This window comes from Mustela putorius, unplaced genomic scaffold (assembly GCF_011764305.1).
Source record: "Mustela putorius furo isolate JIRA1106 unplaced genomic scaffold, ASM1176430v1.1 tig00003875_pilon_pilon_pilon, whole genome shotgun sequence".
In the NCBI taxonomy this organism is placed as follows: domain Eukaryota; kingdom Metazoa; phylum Chordata; class Mammalia; order Carnivora; family Mustelidae; genus Mustela; species Mustela putorius.
In genome coordinates, this window is record NW_025422026.1 from 1306199 (window position 1) to 1318730 (window position 12532).

A 12532-nucleotide genomic window follows, 5' to 3' on the forward strand; every position below is an offset into this window, starting at 1 on the left:
GTCACCGCATCGGTAAGAGGCCTGCCCTGACACCCGCCGGGCTTCTCTGTGGTTTTCTCTCTCCTTCTCTTTTGCTGACAAGTGTGTTCATGTAAAGACAGAAAAGGAGCCGCACGATTTGTCACAGGCACACGGTCCGTCCCGGCCTCCAGGATGAACTGTAGCGGGCAGAGTTCATCCATCACTCCCATGACTGGCCTTGCGGGGCCTGGTCTGCAGAGGGCCCTGAGCCGGGCGCTGGAGCCTGCTGTGTGCATGCGTGTGCAGTCTGTGTGTGCACGCGTGTAAACCCTGTGCTCCTGGTGCAGGTGGGGGAGGATGCTCACCGAGCTCTGAGCCACCTGCCCTGCCTCACCCGCTCCCTCAACCTGGGGGACGCGCCTTGTCCCCTCTGTGGCTGTCTCACTGCACAGAGCGCGTGGGGAGCAGGCCATGACAGGAGCCTCCCCAATCACCTTCCACATGGAGCTTCCGCGTCCCCGAAACATCCATCCACGTCCTTCCCAGATATGCGAGGCAGTTCTCTGACGCCCCCAAATCCTCTTTGTCCTTCCAGAGGGGACTGAGACCATTCATGTCCGCAGGCGTTTCCATCAGATTCTGTGGTCCCAGAGACCCTTCCTGAGCTCCCCCGAGCCTCTCACCGTGGAGCCCCACGCGTCCCCAAACAGGAGGCATCAAGACGATGGCCACAGCTTGAAGAAATCGAACCTACGATACCGGTTCATTTAGTGCTGCTGCTGCTGGGGACAGTGGATGGCCCCATGCGATGGAGACCAGCACGTGCTCTGAGATGATCTATCTGTGTGCCGCATGGTCACTCCCTGTCCCCAGCAGCACAGCGGCCAGAGCTGGAGTTCCCATGGAGATGTGTCTTGTTCAACCAGGTTAAACACTTGCCTTGTATCCAAGACGTATTTGCTCAGCGAGGCAAAGCCAAGGAGCCCGAGTGAATTGTCACCACCCCCCCACACTAATACGGCGTCAGTTCCGAGGCAGAGAGGGTCGCGGTGAATTTCCAGAAGCTCAGCTTTGCCGGGATGCCTGGTGCGTGGAACTGGCCGGCTCTGGGCGGAAGCTTGACCATGCTACACGGGCAGCAATTCTGTGTGCTCGCCGGGATGAGGGTGTGAGCCGGGATGAGGGTGTGAGCCGCCCGTCCCTGTCTCTGCACCAGGAGGAACAGGAGCCACGGACAGCAGGTGCCGGCTCTGGACAACTGCCACCACCCGCAGGCTCCCCTGGAGCCCAGGCCTCTCACGCCCCCTCTGCCATCTCTGAAACCACACCACACAGCACCCCTCGCTCCCGCGGGACAGCTCCGTGTGCAGGGACCCGCGCTCGTCTTCACGGGACGAGGAATGCTGTTGAGGGAACTGAAATGACGCCCGGGGACGGGGCTTCTCCAGCTCTGATGCTCTTTCCAGTTCGGGGTTCTGGGTGCGTCTGAGATGCCCGGGGTTCGGACATGTGGGAGGAGGTGGACCCGTTGTTGGCCCAAGTGTGGACCACCGCCGGGACAATGCGCCTTGTCCCCCGCTGGGCACTGAAGGACGGAGATAAAACACCTGGAGCATCCCTGCTGGCCGGGAGCTGTCTGTCCAGGGCAACGGCTTGCTGGGGGGTCTGTGGGGGGGCGTCTGCTCGTCAGCTCTGTTCCTACATCACCTGCTGGAGCGCACACCTCCTGAAAGCCAAGATCGTGTCCTCTTACCTCTCACCAGGTCTGTCCCCAAACCTGGGGCGGGCGGGCGGGGCTTGGCGCCTGGAAACCACTCGCACACATCAGCTGGGCAGATTAACGGTTCAGAAGGGGTTCAGGTTTCAGCAGGAAGGACTGCAGGCGGAAGGGAGCCGGCGGCAGACACAATCCGTCCACCTCCGTGAGCGGGATCTGAGACCGTCACCTTGGCCGGCCCCGAGTGTGGCTTGGACACAGGAGCAAGCGTGCGCCCCATTCACGGGGGTGACAGATGCAAGACGCAGACAGAGCGGGGTCGTGTGGCCAGTGCTGGTGTAAGCATCAGACCCGGGGCCCAGGCGACTCACGGAGGGTCAGAGAGCCGTCTCCTGAAGGACTGGGAGCTTGTCCCTCCAGGAGGGACAGGACGCAGAGACCTGGGGCATGGGAGGTTGGTGGGAAAGCCATGGGGAGACAAGCTGTGGTGTGGTCAGCGGGGGAGGAAGGCCCTGTAGACTGGCCCAGTGAGTCTGAGCGTTGTTTGTTGGGTGATGGGAGCCCCTGATGGTTACTGAGGGGGAGTGTCCTCACGCGAGCCCTGTGGGGACGGGGACAGTCTGGCCTGGACTAGGTGCCGATGCGCTCGGTCCCGTGTGGATCCTGGTGGCGACACCACCTGCGTTTGGAAGCCTTTGCAAAGACCCTCGTGCTTGGAAGATACCTGAGGCCCCGGACGCCGTCCCGTGCCTGCCCCCCAGCATTGGTGTTCCTGCCGCTGTCTGCGGGAACAGACCTCCCTGAGTGCCGGAACATCCTCTCTTATGCCGACTTAGACTCGGTGGCCCGACAGGGTGCACGGAACCGTCCCCCAGAAAAGCCCCGTAGCTGACCAAGGAGACGCCCCCAGCTGTCCCTCGGGAAGTCGGCTTCTGGTGTCCGCAGGGGTGGATTGTACGTGCCACCAGCCGGGCCCTGGGTGCGTCCGGGAAGGGGTTTTGGAGGGGACGAACATGCAATCCGGCAGACTGAGTCAAGGCTCTGTCCTCCTGCCGGACGGGACACGGTCTCCGCCTTCCGACTCCAGAGGCTGCCGCTCTCGGGTCTTTGCGCAGCGGGCTGTGCACCCAGGGGCGTGGGCCCCGGAGCTCGTCCGTTAGAACTCTCCGCCCCCACGGTGCATACGGCGTAAACGTAGGGATCCCGCAGGCTCCGCTCCTCCGAAGAACCCTGACGCGCCCTTGGCTTCCCACCCTTGTTGCTTCCCTGCACGCTCGCCAGCGGCTGATACAAAGTGCGTGTCCCGCTCGCCCGACGTGCCCCAGGAGCTCTGATCCCGGCCGGGGGCGTCCACGCCCGCCTCTGTCACTGTGACCCGTGTCTCTCTAAGCGGTCACAGTGGGATCGACCTCTGACCCCCAGTTTCTCCCAGGACGCTCGGAGAGGGGCAGGACTGGGCCCAAGGTCACACGACAAAGCCAATGACGCGGCTGGCGACCCAAATGTCTGCGGAGAGAAACAGGGTTTCTAGCCCGGGTCCCCGCTGGATTGCACACCGTAACTGCTTCTAACCACAGAAGGAAAACCTGAAACACTAGGTCCTTGGAGTAGGTTGTCCCACCCGACAGCGACAGGAGACCCGCAGGGTGGCTGGTGGTTGTCTCCTCACCCCACCCCCCCACTTCCCTGCAACCCACAGGGGACTGGCAGCCACTGGCGTCACCACGGTCCTGCAGGCGGGAAAACCAGGGGTCCTCGTGACTGATCGTCAGACCGTGTGCACAGATGTCGGAGGCTGGCCCGTCCGCTCCTGGACCCCACACTCTGCACCGTCGCTCCCTGTGGGCTTCCCCAGACCCGCCCCCACACTTGCTCCCCCCGTGTGGCCACGGCCCCCCGCCTCGCTGGTGCGTTCCCCATGCTGCGCCGAGCAGCTCGCCTCCTGGATGGGCTGTCGAACCCCATGGGCGTGTAATATGGCGAGATGAACCAGGTCAGGCTGCGACCAGATTCAGAAGTAGCCCCGGGGAGTTGGGAATGCTGGTTCCTCCCCGCCAGGGCTCCTCTGCCCCTTGGGGAGGCAGAGAACCGGCTCCCTCACCACTGGGGGAAACCGAGCGTGTAACCCATGACCAGACCCTCACAAAGTCTACTTTCACGCCTGACGATGGAGATGATGCTCTACCCTCGCAGTGTTCCAGAAGCCCCCGCGCCCCCTGCAACGGCTCACCCCGTCGCCCCTCGTCAGTACTGGAGGTGCAGACCCTCTCCCAGACCCTGGCTCCAAGGCAGACAGCGTCCCGGGGCTGGGCTCCCGTCAGCGCCCATGTGGGCTGGTAAACCCACAGAAGACCGGAACGTTCCCCTGCTGCGCTCACTCCGGTTTGCCCAAGGAGAGCCCGTGAGAAACACATGGGCTCACTGTGATGTCGGAGGGACGGTCAGCGCCGGGGTCGGCCCTCAACCCCGTGGTCCGGAGAAGTCACCTCCCTCCTCTGGACCGCGGTTTCTCTACCAAAACAGACAGGCCAATCAACAGCAACAACAAACGGTTCTCTAACATGAGAGCCCGCGGTTGTCGAGAGGATCTCTGGGGAGACTTCGAGTCCGCCGCGAATCGTACGAGGCTGGACACTCGTCCCTGAGACCCCGAGGTCGCGCAAGACCTATATTTTCTAGCCGTCGGGCTTGGGGAGGGAAATACCGTGATTTCACATCGTCCCCGAAGAACAGAGCTGCTAAAATGTGCAACTGCCTAGACCCACCGCCACACCCTCCCCGCCGCCCCCCAGTCCCCGCAGCCCGGAGACGGAAGACGTTCCCACACGCACCGGGACAGGGGGAGGCAGATACCCCCCGCTGCTGGGACCCAGACGCGCTTGCCTTTGTCCTCACCTCGGCCTGATTTCCAGGTCGCCACATTACAGATTTACATGGTGCGTCCTGAGGGGCCGGGGGAGAGGGAAAACAGAAGCCAGAACGGCAGGAGGGAGCCGTCATTCAGCACGCGGCCGCTGCTTTATTCACAGACACAGGGACACTGATTTATAAACGATCTTGAGGAGGTAAAGACTGCTGCCCGCATTTTGGAATTAATGTTTAATTACCTATGAAATCCTTAATTACACAAGCAACACAGTAACACGTTTCCCCTTCTGAGACAGGAAACACGGCCCCGAGGGAGGCGGACGTCCACTTGGGACCACCGGCGTCCTCGCCCACCCGTGACGCCGCGCTGGGTAGCGGGACCGCTGCCGGGACGGACTTGTTCACTGCACGTGACGTTCCATCCCACTCCTTGAGTCCCGCTGGAGGAAGGGACCGGTCTCCGTCCCTATCCCGACACATCGTCACTACCCACGTTCCGCTCTGAGCGTGACCACGGCAGAGACCGTCTTCGCCCATGGGGGTGCGCTGCCTCGGGAGCGGCTGCCCTGTGAGGCACCCCCACTATTTGTGGGTTTAGTGCCAACCCTTTATGTTCCCAAACTCTTCTGGAACCTCCTTGTTTTAAATTACATGGCATTAGTGATGAGAGACTCAGCACCTTTCCATGTATGTTTTCTGTTATTTCTTATTATATGATCAGTTTTACATTGTGTTCTTTGTAGAGTTTTTTTTTTTTCAATTATTTTTAGGAATGCTCATTTTTTCCCCTACTATTGGTTGCAAACATATTCTCCCAGGTGCAGACATTGTATCCATTTGCCCCTTAACATTTTAGTGTGTGTTTCCTAAGAATATGGGTATTCTTTTTTTTTTTAAAGATTTTCTTTATTTATTTGACAGACAGAGATCACAAGTAGGCAGAGAGGCAGGCAGAGAGAGAGGAGGAAGCAGGTTCCCCACTGAGCAGAGAGCCCGATGCAGGGCTCGATCCCAGGACCCTGAGATCATGACCTGAGCCGAAGGCAGAGGCTTAACCCACTGAGCCACCCAGGCGCCCAAGAATAAAGTTATTCTTTTATGTAACCGAGTGCTGATGTTGAAATCAAAACCTTTCACACCGAGGATATCACTTCACCAAACCCACCGTCCACGTTCCAGTCATTTCCTTGTCCCCGTACTGTTCTTGGCGTCATTCTTTCCCTCCAGGGCATGGGGCATCGGGGTGCACGAGCCCCTGGCTCCGGGGCTCCCCGACGGGCCAGGTCAGCCACGCGCCGCTGGCAGCATCAAAGGCAGGGAGACGGCGGGGGTGAGACAGGACAGACGTTCGTTTCACAGAGTCAGGCCCCAGGAAGCCCGCGGACCAGCGCCTCACAGACCGTCCCCCAAGGGTGGAAAACAGCTCCAGGCCTACAGGAGGAGGTCGTGGGCAGGTAGGCGGTGAAGGTCAGGTCCGTCACTGTCTCGGGGTCAGTCACGGGTCTCACGGGCTCGGGGCTGTCCTGGCTGCTCGAGGGGGCGGTTTCTGTTCCCACCGTGGGATGCTCGGCCCTCAGGGTCTCCGGCCTGAGCCAAGGCCCCGCTGGAAAGAAGAACCCAGCTGCGAAATCTGAGGTCAGAATGGAGGCAGTGGACGCCCTTTCTCGACGCAGCGTTGACTCACCGGCCTTGGTCCCTGCCGATCTAGAACTGTCCATTCCACAGCCTTCCTTCTGCCACGACACGGATAATTCTGGGACACGAGTCCGTTCTCCGCACTCGCCGGTTATTCCCTCAACTGCATTTTGTCCGATGTTTTCTCCTGTCCAGTTGCAAGTCTTGCTGCAAATGCGGCGTCTGTTTCTCTCAGGGTCTCCTACCTGGAGGCCCACGGTGTGCACCAGCTGTTTTCGTAACGGCGATGGTGACCGCCGGCCCCGAGTGTGACAGTCAGCCCATCGCCGTTTCCCCTGACCTTCATCGGAATGTCCCCCAGACACAGCGATTCGTCCCCGATTCTTGCCTGGACCTGTCCTCACCACGACGGCTACAGAGCGGTGACTCCCCGCACTCACCAGCCGGCCTTCTCCTGCAAGGTCGAGCCCCTCCCCTCCATGGACTTGCCCACAAGCTCGCATCCCCGCCCTCTCCTGCACCCCCTCCACCTATAAGGACGCACTCCTGGATTCCTGTGTCACTGTGACTTGCGCCCGCTTTGGACTCCATCAGCTCCTTTGGGCGTCTGGAACAATCACCATGAACTTGGTACTTGGTGGCTTCTAAAACCACATTTACTATCCTACTGGAGTCAGAAGTGCAGAATCGCTTCCACGGAGCCCAAGTCCAGGTCCCCGCTGGGCCACGCCCCCTCTGGAGCCCGGGGAGACCCTTCCCTCCCAGATCCAGCTTCCGGAGCCCCCTTCGTAGCATGCCCTGGCTTCTGTCCCCGCCCTCCACCTTCAAAGCTGGCGGGTCGGCCCCCACTCACGGCCCCGTTCTGCCCTGTGTTCTCGTCTCTCTCTGCCTCGTGCTGGTAAGGACACTCATGGTTCCTTTAGGGCTCCCTGGATGACCCTGGAGAATCTCTCCGTCTCAAGATCGTCACCTCGATGGCACCCGCCGGGTCCCCTGAGCCATCTCAAGTGACGTTCACAACGGGCAGGGATTAGGAGCCTCTTATCTTTGGAGGCTATGGATCCCACGTCTCTTGTGGTCAAAGTCTGGTGCTCACATTACCGCAAGCGTTGGCCCGCGGGGGTCCCCTTCAAGCTGGTCCTTCGTCCTTGTGACGAGCCCCACCACTCGAGCGGTTATTCCCTTGCGCACAGTGTTACTTTCCCGCCCAAGATATTTCTGGCTCATCTTGCACATTCTCCTTCCTGCCCTTGAATCAGTCGACCCTCCACGGGCCTCGTTCCGTGTAGTGGGAATGACATTTGCAAACCACAATCTGGGCTGTCGCGGGAGGTCATCGTTCCCGGCTCCTGACAGCGGAGAGAGCGGGCAGGCAGCACGTATGCGCACACTGTCCCCTGCCCTGCCCTTTGGTTGGGTTTCCCGGAAACGCATCCCCACTCTTCCCTTCCTTTGCGGGCTCTTCTTGAGAAGGGTCTTACCTGCCTGTCTTGTTATGCCATGAACGCTCCGCACGGGGAGATCGCGGGGATATTTGTCGTTAAAGCCCGTCTTACTGACGCGGGCCTTGGAGGTGACCGTTGCAGGTAAAATTTCCAGAGCCCGCGATGGTGCCTTCCCATGTGCCGGCGTGAGCCCTCCCTGAGACCCTGGACTGCAGACTCGAGTACGAACACGGTTCTGTTGTTTTTCTTCTTCCGGGACCCAGCGGACCCCCGTGCCGGTCCCTTTCTCTCCTCCCCACTTTCACGTCCCGCTTTAACTCCGTTTCATTCTGACGGCGACTTTTCTGTCTTGTCTTCATGCCCCTGATTAAGACTTAATTCGACTTTTTCCCCTTAGCCATCCTATGATTTGTTTTTTATTCTGAGATGGTTTTGCCTTGTGGTTCTCTCTCTCCTGCCTTCACCTTGCTTCTTTCTCCTCCTCTTTCTGACGGTTCTCTTTTTCATCTTTGCGTTCCTATTTCTGTGTGTTTTTTAATGACTCCAAAAGCTAGTTCGAGGAGGTCAGATGTCGTCTAAACCGTGTCACGCTACCCTTCGACCCGACTTCCCGGCTTTGTGAGAAGAACGATTATTGGCTAAACGGTTATGATTCACATTTTTAATTTTCCTTTTTATCGTAGCTGGGTCTAGAGTTGGTTTGGTTTCTGCATATGCTAGACGTTCAGTGACGAGAACTTTCTTCCATCTGTTCGGGGAAATGCAGCTGTAATCTGTGATGTGGAGGTGCCGAGATGGTTTTTCTTCCCTTCCTGCAGGGTCTTTGGTGGGTCCACCCCGACTCCCTCTTTCCCCTTCACTGCCACATCCCTTGGGGGCATAGGCATCGCTCCTTCTCTGCAGGGCTGACCCTGTCCCTCAGCCGTGTGCGTCCCTTTGGTTCAGCCAACACTGTGAGCTGGGACGTATGTTCTCAGTGCTGGGGGGCTGAGCCCAGCATTTCTTTTTGGGGGTGATGTCCTCTGCTCACTTCTCACCGCCAAGGGCTCCCCGTCCCTCCTCACCCTGCTGTCCGTGCTCTCGGATCTGCGTGCGTGGGGACTGCGTTGTCCCTCCGTGTTTGCTCCTGTCCTTTCAGACGTCCCGGTGTGGGCACGATTCTCTCTCTTCTAGAAGGCTGGCAACCTGAATCAGGAGCCGACTTACTTGGCGCTCGAGGACCCATGTGTGCACGAGCCCGTTTTTGTGCTGTGAGTCTGTTTCTCTAGCGGAGCGCGAGCCCCACCCTGTGTGACCGCAGACTTGGGATACGTTTTGGGGCCTGGAGAGCCGAGTCGTCTCCCTCCTGTTCTTTCTCAAAACTAGCGCAGCTACACGTGTAGCTGAAATGCTCCTGTCAGTTTTAAAATCAGGGCTCACGTGAGTGCAACATTTCTCTCTGAGCGTGCCTAATACATAAGAAGTGATTTATAACTTTGCTTCCGCAGAAAGGAGCCATCTGTCCGGCACCGCGGGCTGCCCAAACACCCCCGTCCCTCCCCGGTCAACCGCAGCCTCCTCCTTCCTCATTACGATGAAGAACATTCCGTCCCCTGAGGGAGGGCTCCACCCTGCACCCCTGCCCCGGACCCGGATCCTTTTGTTTATTTACTCATGTTTACATCCCCATGGGTAACGCCACGCCCAGCATGCCAGCAGCCACCACCGCGGACCCGGGTCCCATGGACCACGGACGCCGTGGTTTATAGCCCAGCCTCTCCCACTCCAGCCCTTCCCCATCGCGACCTGGTCTCATGTCCCTCCCCAGGCTGGCTCTTGCCCACGTCTCTGGCCTCATCTCCCCCTTCTCTCCTTGTCTGTCCTGCTCCGGCCACAGGAGCCACATCCAAGCCCTGCACACACGCATCTTCCCTCATTCCGGGGCTCTGCAAATGCTGGTCCCTTTCCCGGGCTCCTCTGCCCACCCCCAGATTCCACCTGACCTTCAGAGCCCAGTTCACATGACCTCCTCTTTAGGAAAGTCTCCTTGGCCCTGAAGCCCTGCGCCCCCCGCCCCCCGTGAGGTCCGATGCCAGCCCCGGTCGGCTGCCCCGGCCACACGCCACACTGAGTTGAACTGGACTGTCTCCCGCACTGGACAATGAGCTCCCTGGAGGCAGGGGCTGGGCTCACCCACGATGCACCCGTGCCCATCCCAGTCCCTGCATCCGGTAAGTGCCCAGTTCCTGTCGGATTCCTGCTCTCCTTCCCTGGGAGGACACAAGCCTCCGGGAGAACGGCAGGCGAGCGGGGCGGGCGGGTGGGGGGGGGCTGCAAACCGCAGGCTGCTGCATGGGCCCACCAGGAGAAGGAACTCATGGGTCCTCCATGCGCAGATGCAACAAGGGGAGACGAGGTGCCAGCCTCGCGGGGGCGCCCCGGGTCCCCATCTGCAGACACTCCGGATGGAGCTCAGCAGATCACCGTCACCCACACTCGTTAGTCTTGACTGACTTTGCACATGTCTTTCTCATTGGCACAGAGAGCGACCTCCGCTTCCAGGACACCTGGGATGAAGACCCAGCGACTCCGGCCTCTACCAGACTGACCCACCTCGGCCAGACACCCCATGTGCCTTTGCACCCTGGTGGCCCCAAGGACAAAGGCTTTCTCTGTTGTGCTGGTGTCCGTCCGGGCTCCCAGCAGACTTCCTGCCTTGCCGGCTTTCAGAACAACAGATTGGGCCTCGGATCCACGCGATTTCCTCAGGAAGAAACTCTCGGTCGTTACTGACAAATGAACGAATCTGTGTTCAGTGCGTCCTCTCCACCCATCTTGGCTTTGGCATCTGGACCGCAAGGCCCATTCCTATTTCCTAGAACGACACAGGTAAATAAAACTGTCCGGACCAATGGCAGATTATGAAACCGTGAGACTTAGTAACTCATCTGGGAATCGGTAAATTCCATTAAGTTATAGAATCTCAAAACGTTATTTTGAGGCTGACACCTGCTGCCGTGAGAGTCCCCCCCACCCGCGGCTGAAAGAAGAAGAGGCAGGACGGAGGCCCAGACACCCCCTGCATTTCTCTGCCGTGTGCTGGGCCCGGACCCCAGCTAGAGGACGGCTCTCCCTCCCCGATCTCCTACGTTAAGGTTAATCTGAGTCAGAATTTCTGGGGTGTTTCGTGCTTGTGTGTTTGTGAAAGGTGCCCCCACTGGAGCAGGGGTGCAGGGCTGCAGGGTCAGTCATCGGTTAGGAGTCAGGAAGGCTGTGGGAGCTGAGGTGTCGGGAGTTGGCCCCACGGCCCATCGTGGGGAAGGCATCTTTGGGCTTTGAGATGAACACGTTAAGGGGCCTTGTCAGAGATGCTAAACGGAAAAGAGGACAGTTTGGAAAACACAGAATAAAACAAAGAGAAATGAATGAACAATTGGGTTCCTACACAAATACAAGCATGGATCATCTTTCCTTTCTTTGTGGCCCGGGGGGGTCGCAGGCAGGTATGCCACCTTCTTCACTAGCCCTGCTGTGAGATTGGATGGGGTGTCCCCAAACCTCCTCTGCCGTCCTCCAGAACAGCCCCGGCGCCGCTCAGGTCCCGCATCTCACTGGGGACCAACAAAGAGGCGGGCAGAGAGCCTCCTGTGAGGAAACGACAGGTCCCAGGTCAGCACGAGATCCTCCGGCCCCGGCCCCTGGCTCGCTGGGTCCTCGCGGGCGTCCACGCACCCCCTCTTATTCTCATGCCCTTCCTTACCTCCCAGACCCATTTCACATGCCCTGGCTGGCAGAGCCTGACCTTCAGGGCAGGAGAAGGCCCAGCCGCAGAGAAGGGAGCGGCTCCCGGGCTCAAGGGCAGCTGATGGGAAGAGTGTTTTGGTCTCCTTGCTCGCTTGTTCTACCCGGAGGCCTGGGCGCTGGGGCGCTGACTCCGCCGCACCCGCTCGCCAGCCGGAGCGAGGCCGGGAGCAGGTGCACAGCCGGGCGTGGGCAGGGCTCCGGCCGCTGCTGCGAAAGGGCCCTGGGGGTGGCCAGGCACCTGCTCCCACAGCCTGCAGGCGGGAGGAAGCCGTCCCCGCCTGGCCGTGGTTATTCTCCCTCGGGGGCACGCGTGAGGGCAGACAGAGGACTCAGGAGAACAAGGAAACGGAGGCTCCGGCAACGGCGCGTCGGTCCCGAAGACCCGCAGCCTCTGCCACAAACACGCGCCGGCTCCACGCGCTCCTCCCGAGACGAGCCCCGCGGACACGAAAGCTGATCCCCGTTGGTGTCCCGCCGGGCGCGCGGCCCACCTGGCTGCCCCTCTCGGCTCGCATCGCCGCTCTCCAGAGGCCGGTTTCAGCGCAACAGCGGTTCGCGCCCCGCCTCGGCGCTCCCGGGCGGCCTCCTCCTGGCCGGCGCAGCCGGAGGGCGACGGAGTGGGGCGGCCTCCCGTGGAGGCCCCGCTTCCGCGCTGCACAGACCCGAGAGCCGCTCAGACCCTCGGCGGCTCCGACCGGAGCGTGGAGCGTCGGCTTCCAGGGCCCGGGATCCGTCTGGCTCGAAGCAGCCCCGGAACTCGTGCCCAACGACGGGCATCAGGCGAGTCCGACCCTCGACGCGAGTCCTCGGGGCTCCGGGGTGTCTCCCCCGTCCGGGACCCGCGGACCCCACCAGCCGCGCGGAACGTCTGCGTGACTTTGAGCGACAGCAGGTCTCACCGCAGACGAAGTACCGTAACGAGGCCGCGCGGACAGACACAGCGGCTGAGATCCTAGGAGCTGAAACGCAGGGAGGGTGCGGGGGCGGGGTACGGGGCGGGGTGCGGGGCGGGGTGCGGGGCGGCCCACGCGGCAGCAGCGCCCTCCTCGCCGTCTCTGGGCCCCCAGCCGGCTCGCTCCGCTGCTGGGGCCGGAGCGGGCGCAGGGGGAAGGGGCAGCCGCAG